This window comes from Lissotriton helveticus, chromosome 3_1 (assembly GCF_964261635.1).
Source record: "Lissotriton helveticus chromosome 3_1, aLisHel1.1, whole genome shotgun sequence".
Lineage (NCBI taxonomy): Eukaryota > Metazoa > Chordata > Amphibia > Caudata > Salamandridae > Lissotriton > Lissotriton helveticus.
This window is the reverse complement of record NC_136061.1, coordinates 1,108,509,848-1,108,532,199: the sequence shown is the minus strand read 5'-3', so window position 1 is coordinate 1,108,532,199 and position 22,352 is coordinate 1,108,509,848. Positions and strand designations below refer to the sequence as shown.

Genomic DNA, 22,352 nt, shown 5'->3' with positions numbered 1-22,352 from the left:
CCCTAGTGTGCATTTTGCTACTTTTTGGGTACTTGTGCAAATTCCCTTGTTTTCCCTGCACACAGTAAACATGTCGTAATGCACAAGCACATTTGCTGGGAATTTCTAGTCATTGACCTGAGCCAATTTCCCTATATGCGGACTAAGTCCTATTCTACATCAGTGGCACTGAAGCAGACGCCTCTCCGATTTCCGACCTCCTCTTTAACTTCTGCAGAGCTGTGTAGCCTGGGGCGGTTTGGAGCCTGGGAGGACACCCAGTCAACCGGGGGGCCATCATCTTCCTGCTACCTCAGGATAAAGGCAAATCATGAAGACCGCAAGCTGTTAGATGGCAATCTTACGGCGGAGGCGGGTTTGTTCCGTATGCAGGTGGCCTTCAGGCACACACTCCCGCCTTCTCCGTTGAGTCACGTCTCTGTCTCAAAGATGGCGATACCTCCTTGGCTACTATACTTCTTTGTCAACCTCCCCTTAGGACTACTGTGCAGCTTCTTCAGTGGCCTGGATAAGATACTTGTTAAGGTAATTTGGCACTCATCGAGTCGTAGGGTAGCTCTGGCCAAGCTGCAATTCCTGCCTGATGCCGACTGCTTGGAGGCCCCGAAATTTGAGCATTACTACCTGGAGACCCAGTTGCAGTGCTTGGCCCACTGGATAGCAGTTTTTAGCCTAGATGACATGTTCCCTACAGCCTGCTGAGGGCACAGGCCCCCGGAACCCAGTCACATATTATATCCTCCAGGTCGGTGCAGGTGGCCCAGAGAAATCTTGAGAACCTACCATATTATTCTGGACCTTCCCCCTTATGCCCTAGCCCTACCTCTATTAGGCCTCTCAGTGGTCCATTGCAACTTGACCAGAAGGGAACGTCACAGCTGAGACTGGGTGGGAATCATGACCATAGGGTACTTGTTCTGTAAAGGAACCCTCCTTCCCTTCACAGACCTCACTGAACAGACAGGTCTGCCAGGGTGGACAATTCATCACATATGGCTGCGTTCACACAGCATTGTCCAACCTCGGAATAACTGGAGAGATGGAACCGACCAGTTCACAGACATGTTACACATGATCGGCTACGGCCACCGCAACATTGCCTGGATTTATAAAGCAAGTTAGAGTTACTACAAATCTATATCCTCCACAGAGTATACTACTCCCCAGAGAAGAAACACAGACTTTTTCCGGATGCTGCATACTACTGCCTATACTGTGATTTCCCATTTCATAACTGTTAGAAACGGGACCTCTGGCTGGCCAAGGCTTGCGCCAAGGTCAGTCAGAGACCACCACTTCCAAGGTCAGGGCTAGGGAGTTACACACCAAGATAACCCCCGCTCACCCTCTAGGTAACGTGGCGCGAGCAGCAAGGCTAATCTCAGAGGCGATGTGTAAAGCGTTTGCGCGCGCACCCCAGCGACAACAACCAAAGGCCCACCACAAAGGAAACTCCACACAAGGTTATATCAAAAATAGCCTTTGTATTATAATAATAAAAACACATTAGATAACACACACACTTTACAATGTGCCAACAGGCACGGGCAAGATTTACAAGGGATTATGTACAGGACAGGGCCACCTGGACCACTGTCAGGGGTATGCACTTTTTAGAAACAACACTTGTAGGTATAACACTTTAGCACATAAACATAATGAATGTAGCACACAAAATAGTTATATGTAGCATACAACCAGTAACTACTGGTAAAGGGAAAATACCTCCTACGCCACCCTAAACACTGTAGGGAAATCACGCAGGGAACTAGGACCTTATCATCAGGACCTATGGAAGGAAAACCTATCACCTAAGCAAGTCACATTTAGCAAAGGGAAGGAAACCTAAAATAATCACCTAGGCAAGTAACATTTAGCAAAGGCAATAAAACATCAACATTCCTCTAAGCAGGTCACTTTTAGCAAAGGTAATGACACAAACAATCCTCTAAGCAGGTCACTTTTAGCAAAGGGGATAAACACATAAAGAATTACCTAAGCAGGTCACTTTTAGCAAAGGTAAAAAACAACCATTCCTCTAAGCAGGTCACTTTTAGCAAAGGGGAATAAAAGAACAAAGAATCACCTAAGCAGGTCACTTTTAGCAAAGGTAATTACAAACAATTGCACATGAAACATTAAAACACATTCAGAGGTGCAGGTAGAACATTTGCGCAGAACTCAAATTAGCACGTGAATCATAAATTGCGCAGGGTGCACATGGCACAACACTAGAATGGTCCCTCAGGCCAACTGGCCTCGAAAGGGGCTGAATGCCCTGAGTCTCAGTGTCAGGGAAGACTGTGCAAGCAGCACAGAACAAAGCCTAAACGTAGCAACTTGTCCACTAAGTGCTGGACAGTTGTAAATAACAGTTAGGCAAACGTTGGAGCCTCGTGGGCTCAAGGACAAAAGGTGGACAAGGAGCCTCTCAGGGGCTCGCAAAACAAATGCGCAAATTAGAGCTTCAGCGCTCTTAATCAATTAAACTGGCCCCCAGAGCCTCTCTGGCTCGCAATCAAGGAGGGCGATGGGCCTCGCTGGGCTCGAAGAACAACTGTGCCCCCCACAAGCTCCTCTGGCTCGTAAATTCTCTATGGCTGGGGCGGGAGCCTTCCTGTGGCTCCATAAATCAATAAAATGCCCCTCAGAGCCTCGGGGCTCACTCGAATGCCACAGAGCCTCTCTGGGCTCGGACACAGCTAGGGCCTCACTCGGCCCGCACACAGAAGGGGAGGGGCGGGCACCGACAACGTGCCCCGACGCCCTCCTCCCTTCCTCTACTCTCCCGCCTCACTCACCGGCTGGGTCGCTGGGCGGCTCGGGGCTCCTCTGCCACTCCGGGGCTCTCCTCTCGATCAGGAGCCTCGGGACGACGCGCCGGCCGCTTCCTGCTCCTTTGGCCTGGCTGGATGACGCGGCGGAAGGCTCGGCCGGCTGGGCCAATCCCAGCGCGGCCGGGCTGTGACGTCAGCGGCTGCTTCCTTGCGTCCCCGGGCTGCGGCGGTGATCACGGGCGATGCCGGGTGGGCTCCGGCTCGCAATCAATAAAAGAACACGGGGCAATGCCGGGTGGCACCGGCTCCCCAATTAAAAGATAAAGCGAGGTGGCACTCGCTACGCCGAAAATCGGCGAGATCGGCTCCACTGCCGGGTGGGCACCGGCAATGTCAATAAAGCGCTCCCAAGCGCTCTGGGAGCAAAGGAGAAGCGCGCTCAGCGCTTCAAGGAAATAAAAGCGCGCCTAGCGCTATAAATCAAATAAGAGCGCCTCCAGGCACTCTAAGCAAAAAGCAAAAGCTCCAGCAGGGACTGGAGGCAGGCAGAGGGGCAGGGCAGGGCCAGAGACAGCACACTGGGTCTCCAGGCAGGGAGACAAGCCAAGTGGCGGTCCTCTTGGCCCCAGCAGCAGCAACAGCCCCCTCTGGCAAGGATCCACAAATAGAACAATTTCTGTGGGGACACAGCCCCATTTTTATACCATGAATTCCTTTGTTAGGAGGTGCAGGGTGGGGGGAAACCAGTTGCAGCTGGCTTGGGAGTACCCTTGATGGCCCAACCACCCCTTTCATTCACTGGGGAGGCTAGGGTCATTAGACAAACCACAGGGGGGCGGAGCCAGCATTGTGTGGGGGAAAAACCCAGCCCATCCAGGACACAGATCTACTCCTCCCACACATCACTCATGCTGATCTCCCACTCACCACCGGGCAGACCCATCCAGACTTCCTGGAGCCTGGCATGCCAGCCAGCTCCAGCCAATCACGCTCCAGTATCCTCACTGCACACATACATCAATGTCCAGAAGTAGCACTTCCCTTCTAGACACATACATGCCGCAGACACCATCTTGCAGCATTCACTCTCACGAGTTCATAGATACTAAACTCGAGCCTGCACTCCCCACACATCAGGAACTACCAGGGCACACACATTCCCCATGCATTCCTACGGGAGGGCAGGCCAGCCATACTACACGCACGCACTTTCACTCTGGGACACAGGGAAAAAGTGCGCCAAGACCCAACAATCACTACACAGGGTCACAAATAAAGGCAAAAAGATTAGGGGTGAACCTGCCCTAAGGCCCAAGTCTAACAATAACAGACTTCAAGTTCGCGCCCTGGGACTGTCCTGTGCTAACACCCTAATGGACAGAGGTGACCAAAACCCTTTCCAGCATCACTAAAGTACTCGGCTTAGCCACCAAGGAAGTTGGGACCCTCTCCCTTTACAGACCCCCTCCTCCCCCAAAACATAAGGTGATCTCGCAATTCCTAGACTTTGCCCTTCTTGTAACCAAATGCACCGTCACAATGCAATGAAAGCGTGAAACTCCTCCACGTAGTACACAATGGCAGTCCACCTTCGTCCTGTGTGCAGAGGTGGAGGCCAGGGCCCTAAGTCGATAGGAAGCCCAGGGCTTCTGATGCCACCCAATTGCACTAACATGGGATGGGATGGGATGGGATGGGATGGGATGGGCTGGGCTTCTGGAAAAACTGACCACCCCAATGGAGGATTTGTGCCTCACCTAAAGCTACTGCTATCCCCTTATCCTGCCTATTTGCAGCTGATAATCTGCTGGAGTGCCCGGATTCTTGCACCCCTCATTTTAAACTTGATTCCCCCACTGCCCTCGATCTTTTCACCACGCTACCAGTTTGCCATAGTGCTTCAAATCCCTAGTATAGGTCAAATAATTCTGCTTATGCGCCACCAGGATGGACCATGTGGGAAACACCGACTACGTTAGTGCTGACCCTATGTCTTGTTAATTGAAAATTCGCAATAAAATGTGTTTAATAAAAAAAACATTTGGCTTGGTTGCAACTGGTTAAAATAGTCAGCTAATTCTCAGATTGTTTATTAAAAGGGCTATGTATTCTGTGCTGCAACAACAAATGATGGACGGAATGCTGAGTGAATCAAACATTCACCCCCTGTCAAGATATCTGGGTTATATCCATCGTTCATTTGCTCACTACGCCACCCTAGCTTGGACCCAGACAATTAACCCTGTTCCTCAGGAGAACAGTCCAGCCAGAACCTCCAAGCTGGGTCCTCCATGGACCGGAAACAGGCATCCTGGGACTGGTTTGGGGGTGGCAGTTCGGGCTGGACTGTTCTCATGAGGAGCAGAGTCAAGACTGATTTGCATATGGCTGGGTTCACACTGGGATGGTGTGTAAATGAGACACTTTGGAATGGGAGAAAACTAAACTGAAGTATTATGTTTATTTTTATATGTATTCCATTTTCTCCTATTTTAATGTGTCACATCTACAAACAGTAGTTATCTTACATCCAGTGACCTGTAGACAAGATGTCATATTTAGAACAGAAAAACACAGCGATCTGTTTAAATGACTGGAATTTAAAGGGAAGAAACATGCTTCATAAAATGTTGACCTAATTAGTTTAACTGAAAGTGGAGAAAAACATTGTCTTAAAGTTTTAAAGAAATATTTTTCTTCACTTTGAATTTCTTCCAGTTAAAAAAAAAGACTATTTGTCATGTCCACTGGGAGCAACAGTCCTGCTGTTTGTAAATGGGACACTGTGAAATGGACGAAAACTAAAATGAAGAGTTAACTTAATCTTTAAGGTAACTTTTCATTTTTATTTTCTCCCATTTAAAAACATCCAGAAACATCATCTTGTTCTCACCCAATATTGAGTTGAAAAGGACATTTATTTAAGACCTAAATACCTCAGTGCTTCTGGTCTTTACCTGTGTGTTCTGGGCCGTAAGTGTGACTCCGACACTTAATTATCAGGCTCTACTATCTGCAGCCTTAAGATAATAATGTAAAAAAACCACAGCCGTATCATAACTTTAAAAGCAAAGTGTAACCCAGTGCTTATGTATAATGTACTCGAGGCTAGCAGCTACTCAGAAGGTATCTGTGAGGTTCTGACTGGTAGCTCACGATCGACTGGTTAGAGGACCTTAAACAATATTGGGTTTCTCATTTTACCAAAAGCACAGGGAAATTACTTCAGCCCAGCTCATAGTCTCCATCAAAACCAGCAAGCAGTAAGTTTGTGGAAAAGGTGTGGCGCAGCAGCCAGGGTGCCTGGCTCCGGACTACGGGGCTCACGGTTCGATCCACTGCAGCAGATCAGCCCAGCACCGTGTGACTCTGGGCAATAGTTTGCTTAATCTTCCCGAGGGCCCCTAGCGCTGGGACACCACTTCGGAAGTAGCTGTGCGCTTTACAAATTATGGTATGGTATTTAATTTATGTATCACCCCTTTAATAGAGTCTTTAAGGGCCCAGGAGTCACTAGCACACAGAACTCCTTTTCAGCTGTACATGGCTTCTGCGTAGGGGAAAATAAAAATGTTTACAGTGCCGAGGCACTATTTACAGAAGATAGGAGAGATTTGGCATAATAAACATAAATTACAGTATACCCACTTTCTTCTTCCTCCATGAATTTCTACCAGCCATTGAACACAGTCTTCTGATCTTACAGTCATTGCAAGTTCCTTTCTCTGGGGCAGAGCTGGGATTGCCTGTACTTTTCCCCACCAAGTATCTCACACCTTACATGGTGTCATCCCACGCTCAGGCTTCGACTCAGTCCAGCCGCACTCACTAACCAGGTCAAGACAGACAAGACTCATGGGCCTGTAGCTCTGGAATAAGACGCTAACCCTACAGACTTACAGGGAACATGTCATACAGGTGTGTCCTGCGTGGGCCGCCTCTCTTTTCCGGTTCTGGCCCATCAGACCGTTTAATGTGACGCCCTGCTTAGCAGTACCAGGGTCCTTGACAAATAGAAACACCTGCTGGCTCTAAAGACTCGAGGTGCCCGACCAGAATGCAACTCCCACTGTGAAATAAAAGCACAGAGATGCCCGTGAGGAGCAGTTTTTATTTAAATCTTAGACGTGATTAGAGCTGCAGCACCTATAAATAATGACTGATCACCGACAGGTAACCGTCCCTGAATCAGCAGGGGAGCAGCATGTCACTTCCTGGAGTCTGCCCTATAAACTTTACATGACTAATCGAGTCTATGGCATCCATAGATTGGGGGAAAAGCATCAATCTAACCAGTTTCAAGTCTGTAAAAAGCATAAAATACATCGGTGCTTCCTTCACGAATCAAGAGTCCAATACGAAGGGATGTGCTGGAAGTCTGACAGTTCTAAAATGATAATTATGTGAGAGCATAGCCAGAATTTTAAACTAATTATAATAATGAGTAATGTATAGTACTTAACAAAGTTTGAAAACACTGAAAAAAACAGGTATCCCTATTAACAATTTTATGGTTACTCGATTTCCTAACCTTGGGAGAGGATGTAGCCTTGCGGTGAGAGCGGTCGACCTGGAAGCTGGGGAACCGGGTTCGAGACCAAACGACGCTCAACATCGTGATTCTGGGCAAATCACTTAATCTGGCTGTGCCTAACAAAAATTAATGTGTCCGCCTGTAACGAAAAGCCCTCTGATACCCGATGTCTCGGGTCTAGTTAGCGCTATATAAAACTCTTTGAAAAAAAAAAAACCTTGTAAGGATGGACGGCAGGATTGAGCACCACATTTGTCAGCAGCAACCGTTTAACTCACTGAGCAACCTTGCTGGCTGACTAGTGTGTCATGGAATTTCTTTAATCAGGCACAGTGGTGGTCATTACCTTTCAACTGATTAAAGTATGATTAAACCATACGTCTGCATGTATGAAAACCACACAAGGGAATGTCCTTGGAACATGTCCGTGGCGCGTATTTGCTGTATACAAACCGCTTCGAAGTTCTCCCATCATGGCAGAAAGGGAGACAAAAGGTCAAGCAACTTGGTCAAGTTGGATAACCAACATTGCAATGCAGGACTGCTTGTTGCAAAGTCTGTAACTTTCCCACATTGCAGTGATAGCCAAGGAGACTGAGTGCGATCTCTCCCTCCAAGGGCGTGAATAAGGTTTCAGTACACTTTCCTTGTCACCCCACCCACTGATGACCAGTGATAAACCTAACTTTAAGTACTATCCATCTTTAAATACCCCGGCGAGGCAGAGCAGCAAAGTACGAGAAAAGCACACATCTGGACCTCAAGCATGACATCAAGACACTACCCATACAGGGATGTATGACGTTACAATGCATACTTTTACAACGCATACCGTTACAACGAATTTTTTACAACGCAAAAACTTTTACAACGCATGCCATTACAACGTAAGTATTGGTAAGTATATAATATATATTTTTTTTTAATTAGTTGCAATTAATATAATTTAATTAATTTAAATTTTTTTACCCTGTACCCCTGTACCCCAAAAACCCAAATTAACCCAGAACCCTAAAAATACCCCTGTACCCCAAAAACCCAAAACTGTCCCTGAACCCTAAAAATACCCCTGTACCCCAAAAACTGAAAACAGTCCCTGAACCCTAAAAATACCCCTGTACCCCAAAAACTGAAAACTGACCCTGAACCCTAAAAATACCCCTGTACCCAAAAACCCAAAACTGACCCTGAACCCTAAAAATACCCCTGTACCCCAAAAACTGAAAACTGACCCTGAACCCTAAAAATACCCCTGTACCCAAAAACCCAAAACTGACCCTGAACCCTAAAAATACCCCTTTACCCAAAAAATGAAAACTGACCCTGAACCCTAAAAATACCCCTTTACCCAAAAAATGAAAACTGACCCTGAACCCTAAAAATACCCGTTTACCCAAAAACTAAAAACTGACCCTGAACCCTAAAAATACCCCTTTACCCAAAAACTGAAAACTGACCCTAAACCCTAAAAATACCCCTTTACCCAAAAACTGAAAACTGACCCTAAACCCTAAAAATACCCCTGTACCCAAAAACTGAAAACTGACCCTGAACCCTAAAAATACCCCTTTACCCAAAAACTGAAAACTGACCCTGAACCCTAAAAATACCCCTTTACCCAAAAACTGAAAACTGACCCTGAACCCTAAAAATACCCCTGTACCCAAAAACTGAAAACTGACCCTGAACCCTAAAAATACCCCTGTACCCAAAAACTGAAAACTGACCCTGAACCCTAAAAATACCCCTTTACCCAAAAACTGAAAACTGACCCTGAACCCTAAAAATACCCCTTTACCCAAAAACTGAAAACTGACCCTAAACCCTAAAAATACCCCTTTACCCAAAAACTGAAAACTGACCCTGAACCCTAAAAATACCCCTTTACCCAAAAACTGAAAACTGACCCTGAACCCTAAAAATACCCCTTTACCCAAAAACTGACCCTAAACCCTAAAAATACCCCTTTACCCAAAAACTGAAAACGTAAAAAAAAAAACCATAAAATATTAAATATAATTATATACTTACCAATACTTACGTTGTAATGGCATGCGTTGTAAAAGTACTTGCGTTGTAAAAACATGCGTTGTAATGGTATGCGTTGTAAAAGTTTTTGCGTTGTAAAAGTTTCGTTGTAATGGTAGTGCGTTGTAAAAGTTGCGTTGTAAAGGTTGTTTCCCCCCATACAGGCTACATGGCAGAAACACTTTTCAATCCAAAGCCCTCGAGAGTAGTGCGCAACCCATATGCAAATGCACTTTGGTGCCTGGACCTAAACAGGGATAGGAATCACTAGATTAATGCAGCTGCCTTAGAATACAATTCTCAACATGTGAATCCAGAATAGGTCGAAACTGCAAATCCGAATTGGCATTCCATGTTCTTGGAGCCTCTTAACATTGCCCAGGGAACGCTGACTTGTCCGTACAGTATGTACGGACAGAACATACAATAGCGTGCATGGTGAAATAGCCACATTTTCCATATAAAAATGATATGGCCATCATATGACTTACAAGTTGTTTATGTATGGAAATCATTTAATAAATGTTTAAGTTTCAAATATGCCTATACAGTCCAGAAATTGCAATAATAAAGTACAATATAAACATTTAACTAATTTAAAACAACATTTACTCCGATGATCACATTAAGGACCATGTGTATGACTCATTGCTCATTTCTTTGGATGGAACGCGCCCTCAGATTTGGATTTAAATCAGGAATGACAAATAATGAGAAAAGCACTTGATCGTTTGAAAGCGAGCAGAATATATGTTTAAAAAAAAAAACGAAAATGTAAACACTGCCTGAAAACAAAACAGTTGATTTTTACTACACTTTCTATCTACGAACATTTTACCCTAAAACGGGGTGAACGGGAGACTTGTACACAGACTTTCCACAGTAGTCTCAGCTTCATCTGCCAATGCAATAATGAATCTGAGAAAAATACAAGGATGCGGTAGGCATCATGGAACCTTGCAAGAGCTTGAACACGGGGAATAAGCTATAATCACAAACAGATCCCTCCTAAAACCCCGCCCTCTACTGCTTCCCAAGCAAGGCTTGAACGTTAAGCCGACAAGAAAATTACAGGTTTAAAATCTCCATTCATAAGTAAAATATAATCAATGTCGAATTCCTGAATATTTGTAGTTTTCTTCGAGTCTTGTTTACAGAAGAGTGGAGCATTCTGGTTTGGGATTCCATGTTTTATGTCTGGAGGCTAGGATTTCAGCTTGTGGCCTATAGGGCTTTACAATGCATCAGATTATTGGGAAAACATTTAAAGTATCAGATTTTTAAGGCAATATGTAAAGAATGCTCAGAATGCGGGTCCCAGGCCAGAGAACACAGAGGAACAAATAGTGTACTCTGCAAAAGTTCACGAGAAAGTGGGAATGTGGATGACTGTATAATCAGGGCCAAAGGCAGGGTTTTCTACAAGTTTTCTGTGTTGCATTTTCATAAGTGCTCGACTCTATACACGGAAATTCCAGTGATGGACCAAAAGCCAACGAATCGCCCAAAACACACTACGGCTAGCCCTTGGCGGTTTATGTTCGACATGCCAATGTTACAGAAAAGGTGGAAGGGTAAAGTCGGGCGAATCCAGTTGTTTTCTACAGCTGTAACATTCCACCCCTTTGCATATACAAAGGCAGCGTGCGGAAATAGACCTATCTGGAGACGAAAAAACCACAGTGAAAAATCATTCATTTATGAAGCACACAGAAGTCGAATTACCAGCTATCTACTACAGCAAATCAATAAATGATGGCTATAAAAATCAAACTGCTCCTCAGCCTCCTTCAATAAGGTGACAGGATGTATAGCTGATGGTGGCATGGTCTCAGCTGACAAACTTCAGAAATGTCTAAATACATTTCAAATGTTGATAAAGCTGATAGACGTACATATCTTTAGATCTTCTTTGCTAAGATGAGGAGCAACACATGGGCGCTTCACATCTCCAAAAAACAAAAAACAGCACAAGGTAAAGAGGGCAGGGTTGTTCGAAGGGGTTACATTTTATTTGTATCTTTATTTTATTTCAACACATACCTAGCCAAAAGGTCAGTGAAGCACTTAAATTAAACCAGTAAAGTAAAATAACAATTAATAAATGAAACAGTAGGATGCAGAGCAAAATCTTGTAATTGCGCGTCAGGAAAACTTGTAAACATCGACACGGAGTGGTCAGTGGCACAACAGGATTTAAAAAGAGAATTTAGGGGCCAGATTGAGAGGTCGGGCTGAAATCTATCCAAAAGCTTGTCAGAGGGCTTCTGCCCAACATTGTTCGTTTCCTCAATCACTGTTTTACAATACCAGTGGTCAGAGCGAAACCCACAGGTGGATTCCACTGCGCTTCCGACAGGCTTAAGGAGCGCTTCAGAATGACTCAATCCCATAATGACAGCAGAGCCAGCCTCTGCTCCACCAACAGGATTATGATGTCACTCTCCCAAAGCCTTTCCATATCTGCCTTTCCGATATGGGCTGTCGGAAAGTGACTTTGGTCCCCCTTCCTCCATTGGCCCTCCGATATGGGCACATGTGGCGCCCCCTAAACATCCCCGCACCATGTGGTAGGCACCGCATGGTGGTGGTGGAAAGAGAGAGAGAGCGCGAGAGCGAGAGCGCGAGAGAGCGCGCGAGAGAGAGAGCGCGAGAGCGAGAGCGCGAGAGAGCGCGCGAGAGAGCGCGCGAGAGAGAGCGCGAGAGAGAGCGCGAGAGAGAGAGAGCGCGAGAGAGAGAGAGCGAGAGCGAGATAGAGCGAGAGCGAGATAGAGCGAGAGAGAGAGAGCAAGAGCGAGCAAGAGCGAGAGCGAGAGCGAGATAGAGCGAGAGAGAGAGAGAGCGAGAGAGAGCGAGAGAGAGCGAGAGAGAGCGAGAGAGAGCGAGAGAGAGCGAGAGAGAGCGAGAGAGAGCGAGAGAGAGCGAGAGAGAGCGAGAGCGAGAGCGAGATAGAGAGAGAGAGAGCGAGAGAGAGAGAGAGAGAGCGAGAGCGAGATAGAGAGAGAGAGAGCGAGAGCGAGAGAGAGCGAGAGAGCGCGAGAGAGCGCGAGAGAGCGCGAGAGAGCGAGAGAGAGCGAGAGAGAGCGAGAGAGAGCGAGAGAGAGCGAGAGAGAGCGAGAGAGAGCGAGAGAGAGCGAGAGAGAGCGAGAGAGAGCGAGAGAGAGCGAGAGCGAGATAGAGAGAGCGAGAGAGAGCGAGAGAGAGCGAGAGCGAGATAGAGAGAGCGAGAGCGAGAGCGAGAGCGAGAGCGAGAGCGAGAGCGAGAGCGAGAGAGCGAGATTTAAAAAAAAATAATTATGTGCAATAAAATTGCAAAAAATATTTTCAAAATATATATTTGTAAAGAGGAGGACCAGCAGCCTATGCACAACAGTCCTGAAACTTAAGTGCACTCCTTTACAGACAGTGATGAACATGTGACGAATGCAGTCACTCAATGTGCATGATAGCAAATGGATGAAATGGGTTTACCCCCTGTCCCATACTGTCTGCTGTGGTGAGTGGAAGCAAATTTGAATAACACCTGAATAGAACAATAGATGAAGAGGGCGGACGACATCCCCAAATATGAATGTATATATGTATGTATTTTTATAAGGATGTTTTCATAAACAAGAAGGTGGCAAAATACAAAAAGCATTCTCTGGGCCAGGCCTGAAAGGAAATAAAAAGGTTGTATGGTCAGCTATGACTAATGCTGCAGTTAACGCAAACGGTGCTAGCAGATAGGACATGCCTTATTCTAGAATGTATACAGCATAATCTATTTCTCGAAGGGTGAGTCTTTGGATGCTGCACAGGTGGTTTGAACGATTACTGCAGTTTAATTGGAAAACATTTATAACATTCTGTGACATTCAATATATGTCCAGCCTAGATTTATTATTATGTGTGATTGAAAATATCAATCAGAGTACTTGTAGAGCGCGCTACTTACCCGTGAGGATTTCAAGGCGCTGAGGGGAGGGGGGGAAGGGGTGTACTGCTAATGCTCTAAGAGCCAGGTCTTGAGGAGTCTTCTGAAGGCGAGTAGGTCTTGGGTCTGCCGTATGTGGGTAGGGAGGGTGTTCCAGGTCTTGGCGGCGAGGTAGGAGAAGGATCTGCCACCGGAGGTCGTTCATTGGATGCGGGGGACAGCGGCGAGGGTGTGGCTGGCGGAGCGAAGCTGGTGGGTGGGGCTGTAGAACCGGAGTCTGCTGTTAAGGTAGGCTGGTTCGGCGTTGTGGAGTGCTTTGTGTGCGTGGGTGAGGAGCTTGAAGGTGATCCTCTTGTCGACGGGGATTCAGTGTAGGTCTCTCAGGTGGGGGGTAATGTGGCTGCGGCGGGGGACATTGACCATCAGTCGGGCGGAGGCGTTTTGGATGCGTTGTAGTCGTTGTAGGTGTTTGGCTGGGATTCCTGCGTAGAGTGCGTTGCCGTAGTCCAGTCTGCTGCTGACGAGGGCCTGTGTCACCGTTCTTGTTTCGGTCGGGATCCACTTGTAGATCCTGCGGAGCATGCAGAGGGTGTTGTAGCAGGAGGAGGAGACGGCGTTGACCTGTTTAGACATGGAGAGGGAGGAGTCTAGGATGAATCCTAGGTTGCGTGCATGGTCGGTGGGTGTTGGTGCTGTTCCCAGTGTGGTCAGCCACCAGGAGTCGTCCCAGGTTGAGGGCGTGGGTGCAAGGATGAGTAACTCCGTCTTGTCAGAGTTCAGCTTCAGACGGTTGCTCCTCATCCAGTCGGCAACGGCCTTCACTCCCTCGTGGAGGTTGGTTGTGGCGGTGTGTGGGTCCTTGGTGAGGGAGAGGATGAGCTGGGTGTTGGCGGAGTAGAAGATGATGTTGAGGTTGTGATGGCGGGCCATTTGTGCGAGGGGGGCCATGTAGATGTTGAACAGCGTCGGGCTGAGGAATGAGCCCTGGGGGACGCCGCAGATGATGTTGGTGGCTTCGGATCGGAAGGGTATATTTATATTATTGCTTCTGGTCTGAAATGGTAACATCCAAACCAAGTGGATTATCGAAGGTGCTTTGCAGCCATTCGAAAAGGCACTAGACAAATGCTGGTGACACATATTTGGGTTGATTGTTTACAAATATCTTTCATCAGAATTTTGCTATTCTGCGACCGGGAAAACTAAATTCCCAATATTGTCCTCAAAATCAATTTCCAAATTCCATATCAGTGCCCAATTAAGGGGTTTAAACTGGTCCATGATCAAAGAGTGTAGTAATCCTTCATAAATCAATACAGTTCTGATGCCACTAAGACATATATATCTTTTCCGTTTTCTTTAATCAACTCTGAACCTATTTTGATTCCCAGACACTCATTTCCTACATTGGTAGGACATTCTAGATGTTCCTGGACATCTCTTATTTTTACACAAATTCTTATCTTATTATCCAGAACAACCAACTCCTCCTGATGTGGAGGCAAAAAAAATGTAACAGTCTATATTGTAGACCACAGACCATGCTCCTTCCCCCTCTGCACGGTTATTATTATGTAACTGGGTATTTTCAAAATATTGCAGAATGCAAAGTTAAAATAAATAAAGTAGGGAAACAAAACTGGGAAAAACCATTGGAAAATTTGTTTATATCAAATAACACACAGCGCCTAGGTAGAATACCACTTTGTAATAATGCAGTATAACCTTTCCGATGTGTCATATGTGCAATCACACTAGGTCAATTGTATTGTAGCTTAATATTTTGAAATAATCACAAAGTCGTACATCAACAGATTCAGATTATACTGCCCATGACCAACTAATACCAGAAAATGCTGGATTCTTACCTTTAATCTTACAGGTGTCGTTAAGATAATTCAATGCTCCTGTCCTGCCAGGAACATATCAAAATCACAGGGGGATTCATCGATCTGTGCAGGAAAAAAGGGAGGGCAATGTAAGGAGACAAAAAAAAAAAAAGATTTGTTTTCATATAACAAGCTGCTGAGAAGGTGAGAGTAACTTTAAAAATCATTATGCTCCATTACTCTGGTGGGTATCAATAAGCAAAGTTCTAGCTGACTGAGCCAGTATTCGATATATTTCAGGGGGCGAGGCCACTTATTCGAGTGGTATTTAAATGGTGGTACTCCGTAGCAACAGAAAAAGACTTAAGAACCTACACAAAAGAACAAAAGGACAAAACTAACACCCTAGAGAGCATTACAAGCCGGGAATACTGTCAGTATCAAGCCCAATATAATGCAGCCAGCTTAGCTTCCCCGTAAGTGGGCTACAACAAATTCCATAGATGTCATATACTTGACCGTGCAGAAATGTCTATAGAATTCAATCAGCCCAGCACTCTCAGGGGGAAACCTGTTTTCGGTTTGGCTAGGAGGCCTCATATTATCAAGTCTTCATGAAAGCACAATTAGAAGAGAGTCAGTGGGCTTTGTGTCTGCCCCTTTCTGCAACTGGCCAATCTTTTGTTTTCCAAGATGTGCCACTGCCTTTATGATCTGACAGCATTTTGAAAACGGTTACATTGTTTTATTAATGCTCCCACTAGGTTCTGGTGTTGAGGCATTAGGTAGTTATTTTGTTCAAAACCAGATACACATGAGAGAGACAGAGAGAGAGAAAGAAAGAGAAAGAGAAAGAGAAAGAGACAGAGACAGAGAAAGATTCCGTGCATGTGTTCTGACATTTACTTTGTTAACAAAGTGACTTTTCAATTGCTAAATTTATGGGATTTCGGTTTGGAAGTGCTTACAACTTGGATGCCTTACTAGATCATAAAAAGTCAGTACTTTATTGATTTCGATTTTATACCATAACGGCAGCTTACTGGTACACAAAGTAAAGATGTGATGCATGAAAGCTTTCTCAAAGAACCACCAAATATTGGCCCTTGGTCGAATGCATCTACTATGAGAAATCTTGCTGTCGGTGCCCCTTGAGTTCACCACTTGCAATGCAAACTTCATATTCTTACTCCTTTTTGTAACACATTTATTGGGGGGCAGGGGGGTCACTACTTCATTATATGTTTTTGTCTAGGACAGTTGTGGGCAAAGCACATAAATTTGCCCAGCATTATGAAACATTTCCGCTACGCCGGAGTCCGTGGCTTTGTCAATCCTTATTATCGGCTTGCAGGCTGCCCTCTCTCCCCACGATACTATTCTTAACTACTTAAACACATGTACTGAGGATTGCTCCTCTCACCCCCAATCACTTCTGTGTGGAATCCCTCAGGTTAGATATCTTGGTGCTTAAAAATGCTTCTGGAGAGAAGTGGCTTCAGTTGATTCTCGATGAACCCCATATAGCATACACCCAGGAGGCGGTCACAGATACCCTCACTAAGCACTCACCAGATGCCTCAGCTATTTGAATCCTAACCACTCCTAAAAACAAGAACTGGCGAATCTAATAGGTTTGACATTTTGTTCGGAGTGCATATCAGCGTGTGCACAGCGTGCAAATTGCACACCTATTGTACTAAAGAGGCAACAGTATTTGAAAATGGATGCTAAAAAAGCAGTCTTTTTCTGTAGCACCAATTTTCAGATTCTTCTTTTAGTGCTCACTCCGCAAAGCAAGTAGGCCACTTGCCAGCTGATTTCAGATGTAAAATAGTTATTCGTGCCATCCAGTGGAGGTGGTAGGGCACACCCAACAGCCAATGAAAAATGGTGAAAACTAAAATACTTCTGTATGCTGATCCATGATGTCACTGGTAATACTGCAAACCAAAGACTAAAGATTCAGCAGCGAAAAAAGCCAATGGCTGATGGGGAATGAAGAAAGCCACTTAACGTAGACAATACATTATGTTCACTATAATTGGCATAAGTGCCATAAACATCAAACAACAGCTCCTTTACATGTATTACCATTAAGAATATCCACCTCCAACCATCTCCCCAAGTAGGACACAAGCTCTACTGCTGTGTGCCGGTAAACAAGATTTAAGAGTTATTTTGCAGAAAATAAGTCATTCCCACTGCTTCTGGTAGCTTGCTATATGGAACAGCAAAAATATGATTTTGCAGAATTAACTTAACTATCTTCTGAACCCTAAGACCAGAATCTCTGGAAAGTCCTGGGTAGCGCAAGGAGACATGTGCTGATGTGAAGGACCTAACATCCCACTGCTGTTATCAGTTAACTTTCACTTAAGTTTATAATACGTGAATGCCATTGGGGTTACAAAATTGTGATTAAAGACAAAGGTACTGTTGCACTGTCTACAGCTAACTAATATACCATGAAAACCGTATATCCATCGAAACAAGAGTGTGCATTTTTTTTTTATCGTTCTCATGCAGAAATCTACTATAAAATTAACCAAATTACATTCCCTCCCCCCCTCAACACAAATGCGAATACTGATAAAGAAAATTTTAAAAAAATCAATATGGATTAATTCAGATGGCAGTGCTAAAAATTCATCCTTGTTTAGGATACATTATTATTATTATTATTATATTTAAGTTTATAAAGCGCTCAGCTACCCGAAGGTTTCCCGGCGCTAAAACCAACTAATAGAGAGGGGAAGTCAGAGGGGAGGAGGCTACATGTTGAATAGCCAATTTTTCACCTGTTTGCGAAAGCTAAGGTAATTGGGCTCTTTTCGTAACTGAAGGGGAAGAGAATTCCATAGTGAAGGGGCTAGCCAGGCAAAAGAGCGGCCTCCCATTCTGGCTTTTCTGATTCTGGGCACTGAGAAAAGGTATTGGCTAGATGAGCGCAGAGTGCGGGGGGGCAATGGTGGTGAACCAAGGATGTCAGATAGGGTGGGGCAAAGCCAGTGTCTATTTTGTGCATGAAACAGAGAGCCTTGAATTTCGTGCGGTTTTCGATGCGGAGCCAGTGTAGTGAGCGAAGGGAATTAGAGGTAGGAGACGTGTTGGGGAGATTGCAGAGCAGTCGTACTGCCATATTCTGGACTGTCTGCAATTTGCGGGTCACCTCTTTGCTGGCGCCCAGAAGAAGAATATTGCTGTAGTCCAGTCTAGAAGTGATTAAAGCCTGGACTACAGTTTTCTGGGTGTCCACAGGCAGCATCCAGATGATCTTGCGCAACCACTTAATGATTGTGATGCAGGTGGAGGAGGTTTTGACCACATGGTTTTTCATTGACAGCTGGTCGTCAAAGATCACGCCTAAGTTGCGTGCTGATTTAGAGGGGGTAGGAGGAGTGCCCATGTGAATGGGCCAGTGTTGGCGTCCCCATAGAGTGGTATTATGTCCGAACAGAAGAAGTTCTGATTTCCCCCCATTCAGTTGGAGTTTGTTGTCCAACATCCAGGCTGCAATGTTACTCAGTCCTGAGCAGAGGGCAGATGAGGGGGCATGGGGGGTCTGAGGAAAGTGAGTAGATGATCTGGGTATCATCTGCGTAGGAGTAAATGGTGAGCCCAGCTTGCTCCGCAACAGACGCCAGGGGTCTGACGTATAAGTTGAAGAGCAAGGGGGCTCAGGATGGAACCCTGTGGGACTCCATACGCAGATGTAAAAGTTTGAGAAGTGGATGAGGAAGACAAAACTTGGAAGGTGCGGTCGGATAGGAAATTGACAAGCCAGTTAAGGGCTGAACCAGTGATGCCAGATGATCGGAGGGCGTTGACAAGAATGGGGTGGGAAACCGTGTCAAAAGCGGCGCTCAAGTCTAGCAGAATGAGTGCCACGGTTTCCCCCCTGTCAACTCGGTGACGGATGTTTTCTGAGACTCCCAGCAGAGTGGATTCCGTCGAGAAGCCTGATCGGAAGCCGGATTGTGACGGATGTAAGATACCCCTTAGCTCAACGTAGGTGGAGAGTTGAGAATTAATGTGCTTTTCTAAAATTTAAAAAAATACCGGAATAAGCGAGATGGGACGAAAATTGGCTAGAATGCTGGGGTCGGCATTAGCTTTTTTAAATAACGGCATAATCATCGCGTGTTTTCATGCGGAGGGTACAGTAGCTTCTCTAAGGGAGGAATTTAGAAGGTCCATAATGGGTTCTAGGGAGGATTTGTCCAGTTTTTCTAGAATTTGAGGAGGAATAGGGTCCAGTGGGGAACCGGATTTGATTTTACTGATGATGTTGGAGAGGGTCTCAATATTGAGCGGATACCATGTGTCGATCAACTGAGTGACCGAAGGACAGGTATCAGATGGGGGCCTCAAGTCACAGGAGGGCGTGGGTGGAGAGGGGGGGATCAATGAAAAGTGGATGGGACTGTTGTCCTCTGGTGTCCCAAGATCGGAAGATGAGATTGTGGCAGGTAAGTTGGGTAGAGATGGAGGGGGAGAGGAGTTCTCAAAATATGAATAGATGTTATCAATTTTGGCAATAAAAAATTCAGCCAGTGAGTTACACTGTACCTTGTTGAGACAGGGAGGTTTTGGCTGACACAGTGCGCCCGAGAGTTTTTGTACTGCCTTGAAGAGTGCCTTTGGACGATTTTTTGCTTCAAGGATGGTATGATTGACATGTTCAGGTTTAGCAGTTTTACATAGGGAGTGATATTTTGTTAAGGCAGCTTTATAGGTTTGCTTGGAGCAGGAGTCATATTTTATGCGCCATTTGCGTTCCAGGCTTTTACAGATGTTTTTTTCTTTTTTTTAAAGCTTCGGTAAACCAAGGTGCAGGTGAATGGTGAAAATTGTGCGTTTGCATGCGCAGGGGTAGGCATGCGTCGGCAGCCTGTGCAAGCCAGCTGTTTATAGCGGCAGAAGTTGCAGTACTAGTAGCTTCCATGAGAGGTCTGGTTTTCTCGAGACAGGAATTAAATCTGTTCAGGTCCAATTTGTTCCAATTTCTGGATAATCTAGGTTCTGTAGGGTTAGAGGGGATGGTCGATTGCTGACCTAGTTTAATAATAAAGGACACTATGTAATGGTCAGACCATGCAATGGGAGACGGAGCCTTGCAGTCAATGGCCTCTAGATTAGAAAAGATAGGGTCCAGGAGGTTCCCTGCTTTATGCGTAGGACCAGAGTTGTGTAAAAGAATGTTTAAAGCAGCCAAATCTTGTAGGAGATTGCTACTGGTAGTACATGAGAGATCATTCAGGTGTAGGTTGAGGTCACCGATAATGGAAAAATTTGTAGAGCTCTGGATTAGCGGTGCTATATACTCCGGAAGAGAGGCTGCCCAAGAGTTCGCTGGGCCCGGGGGACGATAGATAAGCAGCCCAGAGAGAGTAAAATTGGGAGAAAGTGAAAGCTTGAACAAACCTGCCTCACAGTTGGGTAACACAAAGTCATCCCATTTGCAGGAATATAATCTGTTGTACACTATGGCTATACCTCCACATTCACATCCTTTACCTCAATATTGTTGTCGGACTTGTTGGGCTCATAACATGTAACAAACACACAAGGGATACTAGAAAGTTCAATATTGTGTGTCAAATTCAAAAAAGTAACGTATGTATGAAAGTGTGTCTGATCACAAAAGAAAGATGAAGTGTGAGAACAGGACAGAAAATACTCCCATCAGCCCACCCTTTGGCGGAATATCGTCATCTGGGATTTTTTGTACAAAGACTGGTATCTGTTAGGTCTCTCACCTGATGATATTGTGAGGAGACTTAAAAACAGATCCTCCAGTGGCGATGAAAATTATTATATAACATGGCTGAATGGGAGGTTGCAGTGAAAAAAGTGAAAACAAAAAGTGAGTTAAAATTACCTAGTGTGATGCCAAGGCGAAGTACTTTATTTGGTTCCCCTCAGACCCTTCTAAACGCTTGTTTTTTGTGGGCTCATAACGTACTTTCTCTGAAGGAAAGCCTTGCCATTTGAGCGAAGTTAACAAAAGTGGGTCATGGATTCCATAATAAAACTGGGTTACATCTGTTGATCAAACTAAATAGATGACATTGTGGGAGATCAGGGACAGCTCTTATGAAGAACGACCTCTATCGCCAAAGCACAGAATTTCGATTTCCTGAAATGGGAAAGCTTTCAGTAACTCAACTGAACCGTAGAAAGGGATTTGATGAACAGCACAGGCTGCCAGATTCAACACATTTAGATTGCAGAAAAATCGATTAGTCATTTTCTCACCGAAATTCGGTTTCTATACATACTAGGTGATTCTGCAGTCTTTTCACACATAATCTTGGTTAAAAACAATATAGTATTCTCCAAAGCTCACGTTTGTAGGATAGAAGTATTATTAAAGTGGTCAAGGATTCGTTTTTAAAGTGTCAAAACTGCTGTTCTCCATGTTCCTACTAAAAAGGTGAATGGAAAAGATCGTGAAAACTCACAAGCAGGGTCTCTTATTTATTTTTTATTTATTTAGGGGTGTTCTGGGTGCGTATTCTCTAATGCAAAGAGCAATAAAATGGTTTATCGAGTGGTTTACAGTAGTAGCTAGCACTCTTTTGGGTTCTGCACTGAATATCTGTACTTTGTATAATCTAAAGTTGCATTTACTATGGAAAGAGCTACTACAGATCCTTTCCCTGACAATACATGGCAGGGGGATATAATATCACAAAACTAGCATGCACTCAGTAAAATTAAATTACAAATAAAAGCCTCAAATTAACATAGGTCCATAAGCACCAAGAAAGTTGCGGTTCTGCTCAATTTTCAACCTTTATTCTCCTTATTGATCCAAAACATGAAAGGTAAAAGGTATCCATTCAGACCATTTCTTTCACTGGTTTACCAGTTTTGTGAGGTAATAAAAAGGTTATCTTGAAATAGAGTTGATGTCTTTTTCAGGTTTACCGTTGAAGGAAGATGAGGGGCAAGATTTGGGGGAGAGAGGGTGGGCTCTAATGGTCAAAATTCATTGACAAGCCAAACCATTAATGTCGAACTAAAAGCATCCCCAAAATCAACACTGAACTCCCTACTCTCAAATATGACAATCAACAGTTTTGACAAAATAAGGATGAGAAAATGTTAAGTAACACAACATTAAACACGTGAAGAAATGCGGTCTTCTTACTAAAGTTTAGTCGATAACTGGGTAATCGAACATTTGAAGCATTCGAAAACTGCCAAGACATTCAGAGACAATGTATGGCTCTTTTGATGGATGTGTATTTTGGTTAGAG

At 44.9% G+C, this 22,352-nt stretch overlaps 1 protein-coding gene across 1 annotated transcript in view; it reads right to left on the bottom strand.

The window, feature by feature from the left end:
- Nucleotides 1-22,352, bottom strand: part of ACVR1 (activin A receptor type 1) — a 325,334-nt gene that overhangs the window by 184,289 nt on the left and 118,693 nt on the right. Inside the window, exon 3 of the mRNA XM_078681708.1 lies at nt 15,124-15,207. The gene's annotated coding sequence lies outside the window, so the exon portion shown is untranslated. The remainder of the gene's footprint in view (nt 1-15,123; nt 15,208-22,352) is intronic.